The sequence below is a fragment of the Colius striatus genome, chromosome 1 (genome assembly GCF_028858725.1).
Source record: "Colius striatus isolate bColStr4 chromosome 1, bColStr4.1.hap1, whole genome shotgun sequence".
NCBI lineage: Eukaryota > Metazoa > Chordata > Aves > Coliiformes > Coliidae > Colius > Colius striatus.
The window spans coordinates 88,028,646-88,038,378 of record NC_084759.1 but is presented as its reverse complement, the minus strand read 5'-3'; positions in this window follow the sequence as shown (position 1 = coordinate 88,038,378).

The following is a 9,733-nucleotide window of genomic DNA, read 5'->3' as shown; positions in this document are numbered from 1 at the left end:
AAGCGCCTGTGCGTGCTGCTGCCCAATTCCTAACTGCCCCATCGAGTCTTGCCTGTAGGAAGGCTGTGGTAGCCTGGAGAGCTCCTACAGATAGGTAAGCACATCCAGAATAAGAGTTTGTGATGATTTTGGGGACAAGACAGGACACCCAGCAGAGAATCTGCAGGAAACTAGGACTATACCCATGGGGATTGATGAGCAAAATATTTTGCCTAATGCTAGAGGAGATTTAAAAATGGACAGAGAAGGAAGAAATATTTTTGCAAGATGCTAAATCCCACCCCCAAAAAGTAACAATCGTTTTGCTACAGGATCTGTAAAAATTTTCTCCATAGCCCTGAAAATTTGGTACAATTCTCTGCATACTGTGTTGTTCTATCCCTTGATATTAACTAGAAAGACAGCAGTGTATATGTGCATATGAGTGAGCGTGACAGCACTTAAGAAGATGAGAATGGAGCTTCTTTCTGCCATTTAAAGAACAAAAAATGAAAATGGAAAGCCTTGCCATGTGATACTCATCTCCATGTCTGGCATCTGGGATTGATTCTGCAGGCCTGCTGTGCCTGGATTCCCTTCAGGACTCTGCCAGAGCCGCAGGCACTGGGAGTGCAGCATCCAGCCCCAGGTACTGCTGTGCTCCTGCCTCCTGAGGATATTGTCTCATGATAGGCAGGAGGAAAATCAAAACAAAAATCCAACCAGGCAGCTGGGGAATTGGCTTATAGAGTTAAAATTTGAAACAGATTACAGCACTGCCTGACTACTAAACTATTGCCATTTGCTAAATATTTATGCAGATAATGCAAATAATTGCAGCTAAAACCAATTATTTCTGAGAAAAGAATACAGAGTGACAGGATAGGATATTTGTTTGGCTGATGTTAGGCATATTAAGTGAATCTTAGCCAGTGTTAATAAGTCTGTCAGTCCACAAGAGTGAAAAAATAATGCCTTAAAGGAAATAACAGAGCAGGAAAAAGAAAATCTGTATTCAGGACGGTGCTCTGGGTACCGGATTGCAGCACTGATGGAGACAGTCGAAGTGAAAGGCAGAAGCATATACCATTCCATATTGCTGTCCTAATTATCAGGCATGGTGGCTGAGGCAGTGTGAATTATTTAACTTCAAATAGGTATGTAAATGACAAGTAAATGTTATCTTTGATCCTTAAGCTTTTTAAATAGTTTTTTAGAGTCAATAATTGAGAAACACAGAAGGAAGCTGACAGTGATGTACCTAGAAAAGAGTGCAGAGCAGTTACCTCTGTTGTTTGTCCTTTATGCTGTATTCAACATGGTGACATGAATCACAGAACTGCAGGGGTTTGAAGGGACCTCTAGAGACCATCTAGTCCAGCTCCCAACACATGAAGACAATCCTTACCCGAAGGAGTGGAGAGCATGACAGGATGGGATGCTAACTCCACTACTCCTTTTGTTCTAGTTGAATAAAGTAGCACTTTTAAAAGCAAACAAGTGCAGTTCTGGTTGAGAAGTAGCATGTCTGAGTTACCTCCATGCAGTGCCAGACTTAGTAACCCCGGCTGAGAGGCAGGGCTGTGTTCACATGACTATACAGGCTTCTGGGCTGGAGCTGGATGGTAAGCCTCATTTTCACAGCTGCTAAGTGCCATACAAAAATAAATATTTAGACATTTACACATAACAAATGCACATTTGATAGGCTTATAAATGTCTTTATGTAGATGGCACTTGCTCTTAGATTGGTGTGAACCTTAAGTAATGAAATCCTACTATAAATCCCACTAAGCATGGTGTTTGCTCTCCCACCTAAATAATCTACAAGATCCAGCCCACTGACTGTCAGCAAGGCCCTAAGTGCTTGTATAGCTCAGTTCTTTCTGAAAAGGGGATGGAGGGTTCTGTATCATGTAAATACTTTTATTATCTCTATTGTTTTCAGACACCTGCAAAAGAGACCAAACTGAAGATAACGTGCATAACCTCTAACAGGGCAGTGCTTTTACTGCTGCCTGTATCAGCCTATGGAGACTCACTTCCTCTTTCCTTGCTTCAGGACATTGTGCTGTGAGGATAAATAGATAATGTCCAAGGCAAGGAAAGATACAGAAGGGTGGTTGCACATCCAGGGCAGCAGAGATGCTGTGTTTTCTGCAGGAATGGAGGGCAATGTCCTCTGCCCTGGCAGGGACATTCAGGAGTCATTCTGGAGGCTCCCAGATTCAAGATGATGAGGTTTCTGGTGCAACTACCCAAATTTTCCTTTTACTTCTCTCCTTCTTTTCCTTGCTTTAACTTAGGTAACCTTGGACTTACACATCTGCAACAAACTCTAGACTCAGTCACTGGACTGGCTGTCAGAAACAGTCAGTCGACAGCCTGGCCTACTTTATATGTTAACAGCATCTCGCAGCTGAATAAAGGGTTGATTAAGAGCAATCACTGCAGAGCAATCTGTAGAGACTGTTCTACCTGTGACTGATAGGAAGACCGTGCCCCTTCCTTACCATCAGAGGGATTTGCACTTGACCAGAGTTTTAAGTGTACTTACAAATTCCAGGCTTTATTATTATAATTCCCTATTCCCATGTATACAATTGCCAAGTTTAAAGTGAAAATCAATTCAGGACATCACATCTGCTCAAAGGCACAGCCCACAACCAATAACACCTCATCCTTTATATCCAATTCTCTCCTCTGCTGCTACCCTGAATACTGCAAAAAACTGAAAAATCCTACTTTTGTTTCCAGTGCTTTTCAGGGGAGTGTATAATCTACCCAAGGGCTGGCTGCACATCACGTGGTTTGGATCTCCCACAAGAGCTCCAGTGGACAACTGTAAAGAGTAGGTTCATGTCAGGGCAACATCTTTCAGAAACGAACAGGAGCAAGCAACACTTGTTTTGAAGGAAAATTCAAGACAATTTCTTCAGCTTTAGCCCTACTAATTGCCATTTGTGAGGGATACCCAGACTCCTGCGAAGAGTGCTTCAGAGCCACATACTTAGAAATGGCGAGAGGAAATTGTACACTTACAAAATGTACAGATATGAACACACATCTCCAAGCATTCTTTAAAAAGCTGCTGCTCAATCTACTAGGTATGATAACACATTCTTATACACTGGAAATATCATATGAAGGTTTGAACTACTTCAGGAAAAAAAAAGAGGGCTGCTGCAGTGTCAGGATTACTAACTACTTACTGCAAAAGCCACTGATAATTAAGCTACTTTCCCCCCCTATATTTATCCATTTAATAAGACAAATGTCTTCCTGCAATCAGTTGAATTCCAGCTGTATATGCCCCGTCCTGAAGTGCAAAGCTGTCAGCACGTATGGCTCTACAGCACCATGCAATGGGTACATTTCATCTCCAGGGCAAGATGTGGCAAAGGGCCAGTGGCTCAGCTATTTATTAACATAATGGCTAGTGTCTCCACAGGGAAAAGATTGTACCTGAGAGGATACAACCAATATCAACTCTGAAAATAAAATTCCAGCCTTGCTCTTGCAAGAGGGAAGTTTCTCTTATGTTGCATCATCTGAAAGCCAGCAACTCAGTTGCACAGGCCCCTGAGGGTCTGCTGATTGTTTTAAAAGGCTGTCTGAAAGGTAATTATGAAAAGATTCATTACACGGGAGGAATCCTTAGGGATCGTAGAATGGTAGGGGTTGGAAGGGACCTTTAGAGATCATCTAGTCCAACTCCCCTGCAGAAGCAGGTTCACCTAGATCAGGTCACATAGGAACATGTCCAGACCTCCAAGGAAGGAGACTCCACAACCCCCCTGAGCAGCCTGTTCCACTGCTCCCTATGCAAACTAAAACAAACAAACAAACAAAAAGGCTGAAAATCATAGGTTTAGGTTGCTGCCCTCTTCTTCCTTCCTTGAAGCCTCTACTGACAAGGTATGGAAATGCTTTAAATTATCTCCAAAAATGTCAGAAGATGAAGGCATTCGGCATCTTGCACAATCGGCAAATGAACTGATAGCTCCTGCTGCTCCCACCATCCTAGGTCTCTGTGTCATCCACCTACACACACTCACACATTCATTCTCTCTCTCATAACTTATTAATTCAATTTATTTATTTACGTAGGTCATTTTCAGTGGTAGTTTTACAAATAATGGTGGAAAAGAAAAGAGTAAGAGAGAAAGTTAGGGAGACAGATGGTAGCACACAGGGAATGGCAGGGGAAACTCTGCTGAAGACAAGACGTCTGATAGAGGATTGTTCCTGATCTTCTCCTCAGGCAAATTCCAAGTGACATCAGCTTCACCAACCTTTGCTCAAAACTGACTTCACACAGCCAATTCACCTGGTGCTCATGCTGTGTTCCCTGGACTTACACGGTCCTTCTGATTGTACTCGAGGCCCTTTAGAGCTCTCCAAAGACTGCATCTGCATTTAGAGACTATTATTTTGGTTTTCTGGGCATTGAGTCATTAACCGTGTTTTCAATCTTTAATCCACAGGTGTCTTTGCAGTAAAAAACAGGTATATTTACACAGCCTAACCTATGTGTCTAAATTAGATTTCTCCCCTTTATTTACATTTTAGCTGTCCTCTAAAGAAACTCCCTTTTCTACATTGACTCTACATGAACTCTAAGAAAATTACGTTCCTACAGATGTCATCAGACAAGGTGAGATCAGCTGATCTTAAGGCTTTCTGCCATTGAAAGAAGCAGTCTTGTTCCTTCACCTTGCATGCTTTTTCCTGGCTTCTTTCTTTCCCTGCCTTTAATTCCACCCCCACGTTGCCCACCCATGGCTCCTCGCGGTACTTTTGACCCTCACCTTACCCCTCACTGAGTTGATCCAGCTCACTGAACTGGCAGAAAATAAATCCAGAGAATTAAAAACCAGAGTTTTGTGATGAGTTAATGAGCTGGATCAGCTCAGTGAATACGAAAGTCAGCCCAAGGGTGAGTCAGGATCATGTAGGAGGGAGTGTGAAAAGGAAAGAGGATTGACCCTTTTCGAGGCAGAAAGTGATCAAAAGAGCTCAGTTTGTCTCCACTAATGGTATTCCTAGTTATGAATGTCATACAGGTGTCTGGAAATAGAAGGAATTTATCCTCACCATTCTAGCTACACAGTAATGAATTTATACTTCTTTCCCTGCTATGCTCAGCTGGCATGTTCTACAATTCATAGCATGAGGGTATTATAGAAGTCTCCTTCAAGCATGGGATCTCTATTACTCTAGGAAAATCTGTCTCTCAGGGCATTACAACAACTATGTGAAACACCAAAAAACATTATGTATCAACTATGACCTGCCCTCTGTTGCAGTATAGTGGAGAAGCACCTAAATGGAGCTATGAGCAGCATGGTTGTCAAACTGCAGAAGTGACTCCTCTCTGAAACAAAGCCTTGGCTGATCCATCTTTTGATATCTTCAGACCAAGACTGGGCACTTTCTTCAAGACAGGCTATGTCAAAGACAAGACACACTCCATTGAACATGTTATGCTCAGTAACAGGGTTCACTTAGTGAAACTGAAGGGTCTGTGATATATATTAGGTCAAAGGAGATGATCTTCTACTCTGTAAATCTGCAACATACAGATTGCACAGAAAAATAAAAAGAGACTAAAGCAAGACTTTTTGGGTGATGAGCACAACCCATTCCCATTATTTTTACAAAACAAAGAAGACTTCTCCCTATGCCCTTCATCTTGGATTAGTAGTTGGTCCCTACTGATACTAGCATCTTCTCTTACCTAACAGGAGGAGAGCTCACTTTCTTTTCATCTGTGGACATGAACACCGAAGCAGCAATTACTGAAATTGCGGGTCCTCTCCCCACTTAGAAGAGTAATTTTGGAATGTACACATGGCAGCTCAGCAGTGTACTGGAAGTGCTTTTGTCACTTCTGCTTCTCCCAGACAATGATGCCTCAGCCCTTCATGTTCAGACCGTGACAGAACCACATGCAGAGTGCACACTCCAAAGGATGCAAGACTATATACTAAATGGAGACCCTAAAAATTTAATCTCTGTTCTGATTACACAGTTTGTGGGAGATTCTTTCTTTCAGTGAGGGTCTCAGCCTCTCTTCATGGTTTAAGCATATTTTCTATCTTCACTGTAAGTTTTTACACGCAGAATGCATGCAGAAAAATATAGTCTGATCTACACTTCACCTGCCCTAGCAAGAGGTTTGATAAAAAAAGCACCTCTTTGTAAGAGTCCTTAAATCAGAGTCCTCCAGTGGCCTAATCAGTATCCTAGTTAGCTCTCATTCCCATCAGTCATGACAAGTCATGGATCACATTTCTCCTGCCTCAGTTTAAAAGCAATCTGGCTTCCTCTGGCTTCCTCCAGTTTCTTCATTTCCCTAACTTTCTCCCACTAACTGTTTGGGGTTTTTTTTTTCTTAGTCAAGATTTGTCACAAGTTTCTACCCATGGTCCGTGGCTACTGTAAATAGTGAGTCTGGTTCTGTAGCAAGTTGATTTCCTGTTGCAGCAACACACACGTTAAAGCAAACCACATCTATTCAGAGACTGATCCATTTTAAGAATACTTATTTGTAGGTCACAGAAGATCATCAGTTGTTGAGAGAAAGGGCTCAGATGACCCCTTAAAAAATGAGGAAAGCAGGGAAGGCCGTCCCATTTGCAGCTTGCTCCACTTAGGGTAGTTAAGCACTTCAAAACAGCTTGAGCTTTGTGTTTAAAATCGAAAGGTGCTTTGAAGGGAGGGACTAAAGAGGCTATTGAATGAAACTGTTCTGCACTAGAGGATAGGTTTTCTTATCTGGGGGGGGGGGGGGAGGATGACAGCTTCCATCTCCAGTGCTCTTTGTTACTTCTCCTGCACTTTCTGAATATTGTGATTTACAACTCTTAACATAGGACAGAATAATGGCCCTGGTCACATTCAGCCCTCCCTGCTGCCATGTGTTGAGTATGCAGACACACACCTCCACTACCCATCTCTGTGCATGTGCACAGGAGCTGTATTCACATCAGCTACCTTGACCATCGAGATTAGATGCAGTTTGGAGGGTGTGAAGAGTCCAAGTTCTCCTACACTCAGGCACCCATGTAAAATACAATTAGTAAAGACTTGCCGTGTTGTTCACTTGTCCTTTTGCCTCCATCTCCAAGAGGTGGATATACGATTTACTAGCACAAGCAATTTACTCATTTACCTGAAGCAATTTACTCATCCAGTGTAATATTACAAACAAAGCTGTCATATAATACAAACATATGTTGTGAATTTCTTGAACAGCCAAACCTTGGGGTAAAATGGAGAGCTCCACAAGTGGACTCAGAACTCTTTGGGGAAGTTTTCATTGTTTTCTTGTCACATTTTAGACTGATAAATACCTCTCATGCATAGAGATTTGCTGCTCTTTTCTGACTGGATTAACTGCAATTAAGATAGAACTTCTTTGTGTAGAGAAATGGGTCTGGGTGGCTGTTCTGCAGTGGATGTTCTGCCCTAGAAGACAATATGGTCTCTTTTTTTCACCTTTTAGAAGCAGATTAAGCTAAACTGCAAAAAGACACTTTTCTTATGGACTGAAAGGTTCTATGCAAGGAGAGGTGCAGAATAATCACGTTTTAAACACATATATTCCCTGATTTCCCAGCAGCTTTCTCACATGCACAAAACTGTCCCTAGAAATGTTTGAGGTTTTTTTTTAATCTACATTGTACCAAGCAGAAAGAAGAAAAATTTGGTTTGGTTTACATCCCTTGTTTTCTTCAATAAAATTTTCAGTGGGGCATTACTGTCCCTTGTTCTAAGTTCTTACCCCTTGCCGTACCAGTATTTTATCTACCGTATCTCTGACTAGTGCTTTATGAGATGCTGAAGAGAGAAAGAGGGGATTTTGCGTATGTCTCTGTGAGTACGCACACTATACACTCAGAACAAAAATCATCAAAAAGACCTCTGTAAGCTTCTCTCTGCTCCAGAGCAGCCTTAACACATACCACCTGATAAGTTTGGTTCATGTGCTTGTGCAGAGAACAGGTTTCCAAAGGCCTGTTCTGGAGAACCCTGATTAGGTAATACATAACAGAGAGAAGCCCTGGTTTAGAGGACTTTGTTTTCATTTGCAGCTCATTAGAGGCAGCCTAAAGCTAACTAAAGCCTCCTGGGTGAGATATGCTGAATCAAGGTAAAACCAGCCACAGACAAAACAGGACTGTTTACACTTGATACAGCCATACTCTGAGTTCCCACATGATCAAGAAATAATAAGCTGCTGAAGGAAGAGGCATTGTCTTCAAAAGCCTTAAACCCCATCCATCCAAACTGCTGTACTTGCAGGGGTATAGGCACTACAAAACTGATGAAGGGAGGTAGTAGCCTTTTGGCAAAGAGTCCTACATCTACAAAGGTGACTTTGCCCTCCTACAGTTTGAGATTGCAAGAGGTTCAACTAGACCAAGCTCTCAGCCCAATGCAGAGAATTGGGCAGGTGCAAGGGGCGAAGGCAGGTCTTTACCACTTCAACCTAAATTACGACAAAGGGCACTCTTGAGCCAAATTAAGGCAGCTCACATGAGGGCGAGGAAAAGGAAGAGTGCATATGTTTAACTAATTCTGTTTCTCAATTAATGTCATTAACTCAGTATAACTTTTGTGTGTGAGCAAGGCTTACTGTCAGAAAGCAAATGCTAAATTAAAATGAGAAATGGAGCGGTGTCATCCATTACAAAAGAGATATGGGCCGAAAGTGCTGCTGAATCACATGATAGCTTCTAAAAATACCAGAATGCAAGGATTAAGTACAAGTGAGTTAATAAGGTGTTACATTGAATTCTAAAGGCTGCTTAAAATTAGGTGTGAATGTGCTTTTGCTTGTCCTAAATACATTGCAGAAAGACACTTTAAAAAAAAAAAAAAACACTTTTTTTTTTGCATCTCTTTCAGTCTTACTTTGAGCTGTCACACTCTGAAATGTCTGGCTCTGTAGGCACTAGAGGGAGAGGCTGTTGCTCTTCTTTCCAATTGTGCTCTCAGGCCTGAAGGAACCAATTTTAACAAGTGATGTACAGAAGTGAAGCTCAGCCACTTCCCCATAGGATTTATTCCATGTGTGCTACAGTGTCACTGCAGAATGCTGTATTTTCTGTTGAGAAGGCATTTTCACAAGAAATGTCCATTTACAAACAATCAAAAGACAGAAGGGGCTACAGCTTTCCCAGCTGAACTTCAATTTAAACATTGCTAGCATTTACAAAGTTTCTACTGTGCCTTCTGCATTCTACAGCTCTAAAGAAAGGTAATATTTTTTAGCATTTTGCAGATTTGCACAGCACTGCAACAAGCTGTCAATTACCTTTACAATCAGTAGGGCTGGGAACCTTCTTCTTCTAAGCTAAAATTTACGCTGCACAAATTGTAAGCGATACACAGATCTCAGGATGTGGCCTGTGCTCACAAAGATCTCTCAGCTACTCTTGAATAGGTGCTGCCAGACCCCATGCAAAGCACTACATATCCCCCTGGCACAACAGGCTATCTTTAGTTAGTTGTAAGAAGTCTTTCTTCCCAGGAGAACTAGGATCCTTGCAAAAGTGATTCCACACTCAACTTACGTTAATCTGATCTTCCAAAACTGGCACTGGCCAGAATTGCTGCCTCTGTATGTGACCTGATGGCACCTGAGAGCAATCTGCTCCTCTTGCCCATAAGCAAAATATCCTGCATCTAGAGGACTGGTATTCCTGCATTGCTACAGGTGGAACATTCTGCCTTTTCACTGTAC